This window comes from Papio anubis, chromosome 6 (genome assembly GCF_008728515.1).
Source record: "Papio anubis isolate 15944 chromosome 6, Panubis1.0, whole genome shotgun sequence".
Classification (NCBI taxonomy): Eukaryota; Metazoa; Chordata; class Mammalia; order Primates; family Cercopithecidae; genus Papio; species Papio anubis.
Genome location: NC_044981.1, coordinates 144,367,227 through 144,381,469, shown reverse-complemented (window position 1 = coordinate 144,381,469; position 14,243 = coordinate 144,367,227). Strand labels below are relative to the sequence as shown.

The 14,243-nt window shown below is 39.1% G+C and overlaps 1 protein-coding gene across 2 annotated transcripts in view; it reads right to left on the bottom strand.

The window, feature by feature from the left end:
• MCM9 (minichromosome maintenance 9 homologous recombination repair factor) overlaps window positions 1-14,243 on the bottom strand; it is a 120,797-nt gene that overhangs the window by 39,463 nt on the left and 67,091 nt on the right. The window lies entirely within an intron of this gene.

Here is a 14,243-nt window from a genome sequence, read left to right as displayed (position 1 = left end):
TGCCTACATTTTAAAGAGAAGGGCATAAAGACTTTTATTTGCAGTTAACCAAGAATGGATGGCATCAGGACAATCGCGTCACATATCTAGTCACTGGAAGGCCTCATAAGCTCCTATGCTCTAAAAATCTAAGTTGTGTTCTCCAGTATTTTGTAGCAACCAGAAGTTCCCAAATTTTCTGTCTCTCCTTGTAGGTGCTCTGATCGAGTGGTCTAAAGTTTTGGAAGGGGCAAACAGATCTCCAGAGACCTTATGACAGAGGTTGTGTACTACACACTGTTTACAGAAAAGGGTGCAGCGATAGAGAATAGTAATTATTACATTCCAATGATGAAAATGAAAAGCTTGCTTCCAGTTACAATATGAGGGAAGGGATTATCTTCATATGTCTTATTGATTTTTATTTGTCCTGATACCAGTTAATAAAGCAGAATGGTCAAAAGCAAAGGCTTTGGAGTCAACAAGACTTGATTTGAATACTAGAGCTGTCATTCTAGCTGTTGAATTATAGGCAAGTTTCCTAATATATACAAGGCTGACTTTATTAATCTGCAAAAGAGGATAACAATAGAAAATATCTTAGAGATTCTTGGATATTTAAATAAAATGTAACTAAAGCTCATTAAAAGGTATATGAAACATGAGTACGTTAAGAATAACTATTGCTGATAAAAATGGATAAACTTCTGTCCAGACTGACCAAACCAAAAAAAAAAAAAAAAAAAAAAAAAGAGGAGACACAAGTTACAAATATCAGGAATGAAAGCGGGGACATAACTATAGATTCTACAATGAACTAACAATAAGGAAATACTATGAATAACTCTATGCCACACATTTGATAACTTAGACAAAACAGTCAAATTTTTTTGAAATATGCAGTTTATCTAAAAAGGAACAGATAACTTCCATAATCCTTTGTTTTCAAAATTAAATATTTAAAAACCTTCCAACACAGAAATCAGCAGGCTGAGATGGCTTCATAGTGAATTCAACCAAATATTTGAGAAAGAAATAATGTCAATGCAACACAAATTTTTCAATAATATAGAAGAGTAAACACTTCCCAACTCATTTAATGAACTCAGAATTATCACACTAATTGTCATGATAATTGAATTATCATACTAAACTAGGCAAAGACATATTATAAGAAACCTATAGACTAGTACCTCTAATATGGATGTGAAAATCCTCAACAAAATACAAGTGAATCAAATCCAACAATATATAAAAGGACAATAGATTACAGCCAAGTGAGGATTATCCCAGGAATGCAAGGTGCAGTTAACATTCAAAAATTAATCAGTGTAATTTGCCATGTCAATAAGCTAACGAAGAAAGAGCATACAATTGCTTCAACAGATACAGAAAACACATTTCACAAAACTCAACAATCATTTGTGATAAAACCCTAAAAAATTATGAACGGAAGATAATTTCTTCAACTTGATAAAGGATATTTACATTTAATCCTATTACAAATAATCCTACATTTAACATACCTAATGATAAAATACTGAATGTTTCCTCATCTCCTACAAAGATCAGAAAAAGGCAAGAAGATTTTCTCTTATCACTATTAATCAAAATCATGCTAGAGGTTCTAGCCACTATGAAATAAGGCAAGGAAAATAAATAAATAACATACAGACTGGAAAATAAATAAATAACATACAGACTGAAAAAAAATATAAAACTGTTTAAATTTGCAGACAATATGATTACACAGAAAATCCCAAATAATCTACTTAAAACCAACTAGAACTAGTAAATGAGAGTGGCAAGGTTGCAGGATACAAGTCAACATATGGAATATCTGGGTATAAGTCTTACAAAATATATGCAAGAATCTGTATGCAAAACTACAAAACTCTGATAGAGGAAATCATGACAACCAAACTGAGAGATGGAATAAACTCTATTTTCAAGATGTCAAATCTTCCCAAACTGTTCTGCAGTTAAATGCAATTACAAGCAAAATCCCAGCATGATTTTTAAAAAAATAAAGTGACAAGGTGATTCTATGATTTATACAGAGAAGCAAAGGAAATAGAAGAGCCAAACCAAAAAACAAGCTTGGAGGTCTCACATGACATACAACAAAGCTACAGTAATCAAATCAGTATGGTACTGGAAAAAGGTTAAGCAGATAGAACACTGGAACAGAACAGAATCCAAAAGTTGTCCCACACATAGAAGGTCAAGTGATTTTTTATAAAAATAAAAAGGCAATTCAATGGGGAAAAGATAATCTGTTCAACAAATGGTACTGGAGTAACTAAGTATCTTTATGCAAGAAGAAAAAATGAATCCTGACCATACCTCACATGTAATATAAAAATTAATCCAAAATTAATTCGATACCTAAATGTAAAATGTAAAACTATAAAGAAAGAAAGAAAACGCAGGAGAAAATAGTTGTGAATTCTTTTGGTTTCCAGTCTAACATACAAGCAGCTTAGAAGTCACTACTTCAATCTAACAAGTAAAAAGCTAAACAAAAAAAGCAGTAACTTCTTAGACCCATCAGAGAAATGAGATCAGAGGACAAATTACTGCCCCAGAATTGAAGACGGTCAGGCAGATACAGAGAATCACAACTTAGCTGAGCAGAAATTCATGAGCATAGACTTTTAAGTAAGAAAAACAGGCAAGAACATTTGAACTATAATTAGCAAATTGCTAATGGTTCACAGTGGAAAAATCAAGAAGGACCCCGTCACAGGGAAACCCCTACATTTCCTGCGAGTTTTACCACTGAGAGCTCTACCAGCAACTCACAGTGAAGATGGGAGTACAATCTACTCCTGCTTCTGGCAGAGAGAGGGAAAAGGAACCATTTAGAAATACACCAGAACTTCCTGTTCTTAACAAGGCCTGTCCTTAAAAAGGAACTATTTTACTAGAGCCTTATCTACCTAGAAGAAGGGCATTACCCACCTCCAACCCCTTCCAGTCATCTGGTACCACCCAAGGGGGTGAATATGCGAAAAACTGAGAAGCATTTGTGAAGTTCACAGCCCAGGGACACAAGCTCACTAAAAGGCTGAGACCTAATCACAGGACTATAGAATGCTTTCCATTCCCCAACACCTTATCACTGCAATACTAAAGGCATATTAACCACAATATTCCTTGTTCCTAGTACATCATGCCTACCTTTCAACAAAAAAATCGAAAGGCATACTAAAAGGCAGAAAACACAATTTGAAGAGACAGAACAAGCATCAAAATCGGATCTACATATGGCAGGGACACCGAAATAATCAAACTACGAATTTAAAACAACTATGATTAATATGCTAAGAGATCTAACGGAAAGAGCAGACAATATGAAAAGAACAGATGGATAATGTAAGTAAAGACACAGAAATTCTAATAAACAATAAAAAAGAAATACTAGAGATCAAAAACACTCTAACAAAGATAAAGAATGCCTTTAATGGGCTTATTAGCAGGCCGGACACATCTGAAGAAAGAATCTCTGAGCTTGAAGATATGCCAATTAAAACTTCCAAAACAAAAAAGAATGGAATATCCAAGAACCATGGGACAACTACAAAAGGTGTGACATCCATGTGGTGGGAATAAAAGAATAACAATAAAGAGAGAAAGGGACGGAAGCAATAGGTGAAGCAATATTGTGAAACATTTCATTGAAATATTGTCAGACAGTAAATTAGAAATCCAGGGTGTTCAGAGAACACCAACAAAATAAATGCCCCCAAAAACCCTACACCCAAGCACATTCCATTCAAACTTCAGAAAATCAAAGATAAAAAAATCATAAAAGAAGCCAGAGGAAGAAAAACAGCTTACCTATAGAGCAGTGGTCCGCAGCCTTTCTGGGACCAGAGGCTGGTTTTGTGGAAGACAATTTTTCCACAGACCAGAGTGGAGATGGTTTAGGGATGATTCAAGAGCATTGTATTTGTTGTGCACTTTATTTCTGTTATCACATCGTGTCACAGGATCCTTAGGATGTCGCTTTGCCAGCCGGAAACCCCTGTGGCTGGAGGCGCCTCTGCATGAGTTTTACTCACATCGGCTGGGCTTGTTCCACCCATTCAGCCCAGCAGGCTGCACTCAGCTCACACTACCACCGGCCCAGATCTCATGTCTGCCAATGGCAAGCCAGGCACGGGGCGCCACAGGTGTGTCAGTGAATGAGCGTGGTGTCCAGCCACTGTGCACAGCCAGGTGGGCCAGCTGTGGCGGAGCAGGCAGCTCCAGGTACAGGTTCCACGTGAGGCTGCAGCTGGACCAGATGTACCGTAAGCGGCTTCTACTGCAGGCACCAGCGTCTGAACAAAGGGAACGTGATGGTGCCCAAAAGCTCAGAGACACCAGGAACTGCAGAGCCCCAAAGAGGGTGTTAAAGCATGTCACAGCCCTGGCTCAGGGAGCCCAGTGTTTGGGCACCAGAAGGGCTGCAGCTCTTCACTCCTTCTGGTCACCCACAATATGGCGAGTGGGGGACGTGTTTCAGTTCCGTTTGTGTTAAAGTTCTTTCAGTCCCAACATTCAACAGGTCCTGCATTCTTGTTTCATGTCCAGGAAGCATGAGGTACGCAGACAACTGGAGGGTGAGCAAGTGGAGAGGAGCTTCACTGAGTGACAGAACAGCTCTCAGGAGACCCGAAGTGGGTAGCTCTTTTCCACAGGCAGGTTGTACTGACAAGTGTCCAGCACTCAGCAGAGAGGAGACCTGTAGTGGGTAGCTCCTTTCTGCAGGCAGGTTGACCTGATGAGTGTGTGCATCTGGCTCAGTCTGGGGTTTTCATGGGCTCAGAAGAGAGGAAGTGCATGCTGACTGGTCCATGGGTGGACCTGGAAAAAGCACCCTAAGTTCTCACTTCAGGTTGTGGACTCTATCCAGAACTGGCAGCCTGGCCGTCAGGCTTCAGGCTATCCCTGGCTTGAAGGTGGGGCTTCACCAGGGACCCATCCCTTCCTGCCTAGGAATGAATCTGTCTGCCTCCCGCCACCATCAACATGCTGTCCATGGTGCCCAGGCTGTTCAGGCTGAGGGAGGCCTGTGGGCCCATGCTGAGCTACCTTCAGCCCCCTGACATCCCCCCTCCCTAAGCTTGTCAGCACCCACCGTTTCAGAGGGAGCCAAGGCAGTGGGGTGGCACCCCTAGCCAGGTCACAAGAGTGCTCAGGCTTGGCTTTGACTTTGCTTCAAAACTGGAGTGAGAGCCAGGAGTGGAGAGAGGCCAGGGAGCAGCAGAAGGTACTTTCGAGCCTTCGGGGGAAGGGGCGCTTCCTGGGCCCCCAAGAGTGCAGGGAGGCCCAGGTCCAGAGCCACGGCTGGGTGGTTGCAGCTTCACCCTGGTGTGCGGGGAGCCAACTTGGTAGCGGGCAGGGCTCTCACCTGTTCCTGGCCCCTGCCAGTTCCATGGAACGTACAGCCCTGGCCGCACACACTGCAGCTGGCATCCCCTCAGCAGCTGCCCCAGATGGGCTGATGCCACCATCAATTGTAATATATAATGAAATAATTATACAACTCACCCTAATGTAGAATCAGTGGGAGCCCTGACCTTATTTTCCTGCAACTAGACAGTCCCATCTGGGGATGACGGGAGATAGTGACAGATCATCAGGCATTAGATTCTCATAAGGAGCACACAATGCAGATCCCTTGCATGCACAGTTCACCATAGGGTTCATGCTCCTATAAGAGTCTCATGCTGCCACTGATCTGACAGGAGGCGGAGCTCAGGTGGTACTGCGAGCAATGGGGAGCAGCTATAGAGACATAGCTTCCATTACTTGCCTGCCGCTGACCTCCTGCTGTGCAGCCCGGTTCCTAACAGGCCATGGTTGGGAATCCTGCTATAGAGAACCAAACATAAGAAGTACATCTGACATCTCCTCAGAAACCATGCAAGCAAGAAGACAGTGAAGTGAAATATTTAAAGTGCTAAAAGAGAAAAATCCCAACACAGAAATTTGTACCCTGAAAAATTATCCTTTCAAAGTAAAAGAGAAATAAAGACTTTCTCAGACAAAGATTGAAGAAATTTATTATCAGTAGACCTGCCTTGCAAGGAATGTTAAAAGAAGTTCTTCAGAGAAAAGGAAAATGACATAGGTCAGAAACTCAGATCTATATAGAGAAAAGTAGAGCATTAGACAAAAAGACCTGAAAGATAAAAACTTTAATTTTTCTTATTCTTAACTGATCTAACAGATAACTGTTTGTCTAAAATATTAATAGAAACAATGTATTCAATTACATACGCATAGGTATATACATGCTTAATTATGCTTATGTATAAGTGAAATGAATGAGGTGAAAGACCTAAGGACAAGGAGAAATTAGGAATATTCTGTCATTACGAGATACTTACACTACCTGTGAACTGGTACAGTGTTATTTTAAAATGGACTTAGAATAGTTGTAAATGTATACGCAAACTCTAGGGCAACCACTTTAAAAAAAAGTTTTTAAAAAGGCATATAATTGATATGCTAAGTGAGGAGAGAAAATGGAATCAAAAAAACTGCTCAAAACCATAAAAGGCAGAAAAAGCACCAAAGACAAAAACAGGAACAAAGAACAAGAGCAACAAATAAAAATAGTAACAAATACGGCACATGCTATGGTCTGAATGTTTGCCCCCCTGTGCCTAAAGCTCATATTCAATCTTAATCCCCACTGTAACAGTATTAAGAGGGTGGGAAATCCAACTATGGTATTTGAGAGGTGGGACCTTGGAAAGGTAATTAGGATTAAATGAGATCATGAGGGTGGAGCATTAGTGGCTTTATAAGAGAAGAAAGAGTTAACACACTCAACCCCCTTGCCATGTAATGTCTTCTGCCACCTCAGAACTCTGCAGAAAGTCCCCACCAGCAAGAAGGCCTTTACCAGATGTGCCACCTCTACATTGTACTTCCTAGCGTCCAGCACTCTAAGAAATAAATCCCTGTTCTTTATAAACTACCCAGTCTCAGGTATTTAGTTATAGTAACAGAAAACAAACTAACTAAATATTAATCCAACTCTATCAATAGTCACCTTAAACATCAATGTTCTAAATATATCAATTAAAAGACAGAGATTGTCAGAATTGATTTAAAAAAAAAAAAAAAAGACCCAACTATAAGATGTTTACACAAAACCCATATTTCATTTTAGTTTTTATTTCAATAGTTTTTGGGGGTACAGGTGGTATTTTGGTTATATGGATGAGTTCGTTAGTGCTGATTTCTGAGATTTTGGTGCCCCTATCATCTGAGCACTACACACTGTACCCAATAAGCAGTCTTTTGTCCCTCACCCCACTCCCACCCTTCCCCGAGTTCCCAAAGTCCATTATATCATTCTCATGCTTTTGAGTCCTCACAGCTCAGCTTCAACTTATAAGTGAGAACAAATGATATTTGAAAACCCATACTTTAAATATAAAGACATGTACAGATGAAAAGTGAAAGGACAGAGAAAGATTTATCACTCCAACAATAATCATTAAAAAGCACGAGGTAAGAGGTGGTGATGTCAGCAGCATGGCAGAACAGGAAGCTCCTGACTCTCCCTCCACCCACAAAAGCACCAAATAAACATCTCTTCATGGATTAGCTCCATCTGAGAGAAAGTCAGGGACCAGTTGAGAGACTCCTACCCACCGGGCGACTGAGAAAATTTCCACATCAGATGGGAAGGAAAAACTGAGGCACAGGACCCTGCCTTAGACACTGCTCCATACTATCCGGAAAGGACTTCCCAATATCAAGCTTCTTTCTATGGAGAAGAGAATTTGTAATCACATATAGAACCTTAACTCTAAGGCTTCCCATAGTATGGTTCTTAATTCATTGGCTCTGAGAGCAAAGAGGATTAAACACATAAGACTCTCTCTAGACCATGATAAAAAATGTTGTGGTTTGCTGTGGGCACTCCAGTACTTCTGGGGCTTCACCCCTCAAGAGCAGTGCAGAGAAGGGGCCTAAAATATGCAGCCCCTTCTTTCTGCCTGGAAGGAATCTATAACACACTCTTCTAGTGGCTACATGGCTGCTTGTCTTCTAACGAACTTGCTTCAGGGAGTTAAAGAGGCAGACAAATATAGCTTGGCTGACAGCCTAAGGAAGTGGACTGGCACTTCTTGAGTCTTCTCCCCTGGCTCATGCCAGAGATAACTCCAGGTTTATTAATCTCTCATGGAAGAGAGTCTGACTGTATATTGAGCACCCACAATTTTACAGCTCCCACTCAACGGACTGTGTCCTAAACTTCCTATCTCTGAAACCAGAGGGAACAAAGTATATGTAAGTCTATCTGCACCACAGAAAAAAGTGCCAGTTTTATATGGGCATGTAGGCATTTCAGGGACGTCATCCCCTAGGAGCAGTGCAGAGAAGGGGCTTTAAAAACAGCTGTTTCTCCTCAGATGGGGTTTATGCCACATATCAAGTGCTCCAACTTTTACAGCACCTCCCTAAATAGTCCCTCCCTTAACTACTCTTAGCTCTGACAGCAGAAGGTGGTAGGCATATGTGAGTCTCCTTAGATCACAGAACAAAGGGGTGGTCTTGAACAAGTGTGCAAACACTTCTAAGGGCTACATCCCCTTGGAAAAGTGTCAAAAAGGGGTGAGAACATGTAGCGTCCATCTTCTCTCCAGAAAGGGCTTACAACATACTTCAAGTGGTCATTTGAAAAGCTGGCTTCTAATGGACTTGCACTGGGGAACTAACAGGGCAAACAAACAACAGCTCTGCAGCAGCCAAAACCAGAGCTTGACACTTCAAGATCCTTTCCTTTGGCTTACCCCTATGATAAATCTAGGCCTCCCCCATTCTACGTGAAAAAAGTCTGATTACATATCAAGTGCCACAACTTCTATAACTTCCACCCAAGGTACTGTCTTGTTAACAAAGTAGCTCTAGGAGTTGATGGGACTTTGCATTCCTGAGTGGCCCTAGATCCAAGGGCCATACAATGGGTCCACGTCCAGCAGCTATCTCCCCAGGATCTAAGAGCACAGCCTAAACATGAATTCAGACATTTGCCACAGATCCTCTACCTGGCTTAGCATAGAAAGAGTGGGAAATAGATACTCACATTCAGCTTCACCATGAAGATGGAATGAATTGAAACACACAGCCAACATCCCAATCTTTCCAGCTACATCTAAGAGAATCTGGCTCCTAACTTCCTTGTCTTGAGTTACTGACAGAATATGGCACATCTTAAGCTCCACAGTGCAACCCTAAACAGAGACAACAGTCTGAATGAACACAAAGATTTGAAAGGCACCTTAAAATCTTTGACCAGACAGATTAGTGAGACCTTTCTCGTACATAGACAAGTCTGACAAGACTGGGAGAGGTAGTTGTCTTATCTAATACACAGAAACCAACATAGAGAGTCATGGAAAATGAAGAAACAAGGAAATATATTCCAAAGAAACGAATATGGTAAATTTCTAGAAACTAACCAAAGTGAAGTGGAGATATGTGATGTACCTGACAGAAAATTTAAAATAATGGTCAAAAAGATGCTCACCAGGATCAACAGAGCAATGCAAGAACTAAGAACTTCAACGAAGAGAAATTATAAAATTATCAATTGAAAATCATATATCTGAAGAGTACTATCGCGGAACTGAAAAATTCAAGAGAGAGGTTGAAGAGTAGATAAGATTCACTAGAAGAATAGATTGGTTAACTTGAGACAGGTTACTGGAAATTATCCTATCTGAGGAGAAAAGAGAAAAAGAAGAAAAAGTGAACATAGCTTAAGCAATTTATGGGGCACCATCAAGTAAAACAGCTTATGCATTATTGGCATGCCAGAAGGAGAAGAGAAAGGGATAGAAAACATATCCAAAGAAATAATGGCAGAAAACTTCCCCAGCCAGGGTAAGAAGATAGAAAACCAGAGGCAGGAAGCCCAAACAATACGAAATAAGATGAATCCAAAGAAACCTATGCCAAGACAATCATAATAAAATTATAAAAAGTTAAAACACAGAGTGTTGAGAGCAGTAAAGTAAAAGCAAATCATCACATACGAAAGAACCTTCTCATAAGACTATCAGTGGATTTCTCAACAGCAACCTTGCCGGTCAGAAGGGAGTGAGATGATACCTTCAACATCCTAAAAGGAAAAAAAAAGAAAAAAAAGAAAAGCCCATCAACCAAGAATACTATACTCAGCAACTCAGTCTTTTAAAAAAAGGGGATGATAAAGACTTTCTTAAACAAAAAGTTAAAGCATTTGCCACCATAAGACCTCTCTTAAAAAATATGCTAAAGGGAATTTTTCATGCTGAAGGAAGAAGACACTATTAGTAACATGAAGACATATGAGAGTATAGTCATGTGCTACATAATGACATCAATGGCGGTCCCATAAAATTATAATGGAGCTGAAAAACTCGTATTGCCTAGTGATGGTGACGTCCATTATGATACTGTAACACAAGGCATTACTTGTGTTTGTGGTGATGCTGGTGTAAACAAATGTACTCCTCCATTAGTCATATAAAAGTGTACAGTAATGTTCTAAGCCCTTACTTTCACTCACCACTCACTGACTAACCCAGCGCAACTTCCAGTCCTGGAAGCTTTATTCATAATAATTACCCTACACAATTTTACTGCATATTTTATATATTTAGATATGTTTAGATAGACAATTACTTACCATCGTGTCACAAACTGCCTATAGTATTCCACACAGTAACATGCCATACAGGTTTGTAGCCTAGGAGCAAAAGAGTATACCATATAGACTAGGTTCATAGTAGATTATACCATCTAGGTTTGTGTAATACACTCAGTGATGTTCATACAACAACAAAATCACCTAATAATGCATTTCTCAGAGCGTATCCCCATTGTAAAGTGATATACGACTGTACATTGTCAAATCCAAAGTACTCTAGTAGTACAATGGGGTTGGGTAAATTAATTATATTTCTTTTTTTTTTTTTGAGATGAAGTCTCACTCCATCGCTCAGGCTGGAATGCAATGGTGTGATCTCAGCTCACTGCAACCTCCACCTCCTGGGTTCAAGCAATTCTCCTGCCTCAACCTCCAGAGCAGTTGGGACTACAGGCACATGTCACCACGTCCAGCTAATTTTTGTATTTTGGTAGTGACAGGGTTTCACCATGTTGGCAGGCTCAACTCAAACTCCTGACCTTGTGATCCACCCACTTCAGCTTCCCAAACTGCTGGGATTACAGGCATGAGCCACTGCGCCCGGCCAGTTAATTATATTTCTAATAAAAAGGTTAAACTGTTAAAAGAACTAAAGTTACAATTTTTAAGGAATGCAAATTGTCAAAAGACAAAGTGTGACATCAAAAATATAAAATGTGTGAGGAGGAAAAATAAAAGTATAGACTTTGTGTATTTGATAAAAATTAAGGTGTCATCCATAGGCATGGGCAAGGACTTCACGACTAAAACACCAAAAGCAATGGCAACAAAAGTCAAAATAGACAAATGGGGTCTAATTAAACTAAAGAGCGTCTGCATGGCAAAAGAAACCACCCTCAGAGTGAACAGGCAACCTACAGAATGGGAGAAAATTTTTGCAATCTACTCATCTGACAAAGGGCTAATATCCAGAATCTACAAAGAACTTAAACAAATTTACAAGAAAAAGACACCCCATCAAAAAGCAGGGAAAGGATACGAACAGACACTTCTTAAAAAAAGACATCTATGCAGCCAACAGACACATGAAAAAAATGTTCATCATTACTGGTCATTAGAGAAATGCAAATCAAAACCACAATGAGATACCATCTCACACCAGTTAGAATGGCAATCATTAAAAAGTCAGGAAACAACAGATGCTGGAGAGGATGTGGAGAAATAGGAACACTTTTACACTGTTGGTGGGAGTATAAATTAGTTCAACCGTTGTGGAAGACAGTGTTGCAATTCCTCAAGGATCTAGAACTAGAATTATCATTTGACCCAGCAATCCCTTTACTGCGTATATACCCAAAGGATGACAAATCATGCTAGTATAAAGATACATGTACATGTATGTTTACTGCGGCGTTATTCACAATAGCAAAGACTTGGAACCAACCCAAATGTCCATCAGTGACAGACTGGATTAAGAAAATGTGGCACATATACACTGTGGAATACTATGCAGCCACAAAAAAGGATGAGTTCATGTACTTTGCAGGGATATGAAGCTGGAAACCATCATTCTCAGCAAACTATCATAAGGACAGAAAACCAAACACCACATGTTCTCACTCATAGGTGGGAACTGAACAATGAGAACACCTGGACACAGGGCAGGGAACATCACACACCTGGGCCTGTCAGGGGGTGGGGCACTGGGGGAGGGATAGCATTAGGAGAAATACGTAATGTAAATGATGAGTTGATGGGTGCAGCAAACCAACATGGTACATGTATACCCATGTATCAAACCTACATGTTGCGCACATATACCCTGGAACTTAAAGTTTAATAATAATAAAAAAATTCAGGTGTCATCAACTTAAAATGGCCTATTATAAGTATAATATATTTTATGTAAGCCTCAGGGTAAACACAAAACAAAAGCCTGTAACAGATACACAAAAGAGAAAAGAAAACGATCCAAAGCATACCAATATAGAAAATCATCAAACCACAAAGAAGGCAAGAGAGGAAAAAGAAACAAAGGATTTACCAAAACAACAACAACAACAACAACAACAAAACAAAAAAAAAACAAAACAGAAGCTAATTTTTAAAATGGCATTAGAAAGTCCTTACTTGTCAATAATTAATTTCAATGTAAAGGATTAAATTATCCAATCAAAACGCATAGAGTGGCTGAATGGATAAAAAAGACTAACATAGGATGCCTACAAGAGACTCACTTTAACTTTAGGACTCTCAGACTGAAAGTGAAGGGATGGAAAAAGACATCCCATGCGAATGGAAACAAAAAAAGTCAAGGGTAGCTATATTTATTTCAGACAAAACAGACTTTAAGGAAAAAAACTGCAAAAAGAGACAAAGAACATCATTATATAGTAACAATGGTATCCATCCATCAAGTGAGTAAAACAACTGTAAATATATATGCACCCAACGTCACAGCACCTAACATAAAGCAAACTTTAAAAAGTCTAAAAGGAGACATAGCCTTCAACACAATAATAGCTAAGTTATTTCAATAACCCATTTTCAACATTGGACAGATCATTTAGACAGAAAATCAATATGAAAACACTGGACTTGAACTATACTTTAGACCAAATGGACGTACCAGACATATACAGAACATTCCACTCAAGAGCAGAAGAATACACATTCTTCTCAGGAACACACAAAACATTCTCCAAGACACATCATATGTTAGACCACAAAACAAGTCTTCAATTTGAGACAACTGAAATCATATCAAGTATCTTTTCCAACCACAATGATATGAAACTTGCTTCAATAACAGGAAGGATCATGGAAAATTAACATGGGTGGAAATTAAGCAAAATGCTTCTGAACGACTATTGGGTCAAATAATAAACTAATGGGTTGTTTTTTTTTTTAATCTTGAGACAAAATGAAAACACAACATGACAAAACTTATGGAATGCAGCCAAAACAGTTCTAGGAGGGAAGTTTATAACAATAAATGTCTACATCAAAAAACAAGAAAGATTGTAAATAATCTAACATCACACCTTAAGGAACTAAAAAAGAATAATAACCTAAGTTCAATATTAGGAGAAGGAAAGGAATAACAAATATCAGAGTAGAAATAGAGACCAGAAAAACAATAGAAAAGATAAACAAAACTAAGTGTTAGCTTTTTAAAAATAAAATTGACAAACTCTTAGCTACACAAGGAAAAAGAAAGAAAACTCAAAATCAGAAATGAAAAGGACATTATAACTGATAACACAGAAATATGAAAGATTATAAGAGACTACTCTGAACAATTACATGCCAACAAATTTGATCACCTAGAAGAACTGGGCAAATTTCCAGAATTATATAACCTACCAAGACTGAACCAAGAGATTATTGAAAATCTGCAGGGATGAATGAGTAAAGAAGTTGAATCAGTAATTAAAAGTCTCTCTTCAAACAAAAGCCCAGGACCAGATGCCTTCATGGTTGAATTTTACCAAACATATAAACAGGAGTTAATACCAATCCTTCTCAACTCTTCTACAAACTAGAGAGAAGAGAATAATTCCAAACTCATCTTTTGAGGCCAAATCACACTAATACCAAAGCCAGAAAAAGACAT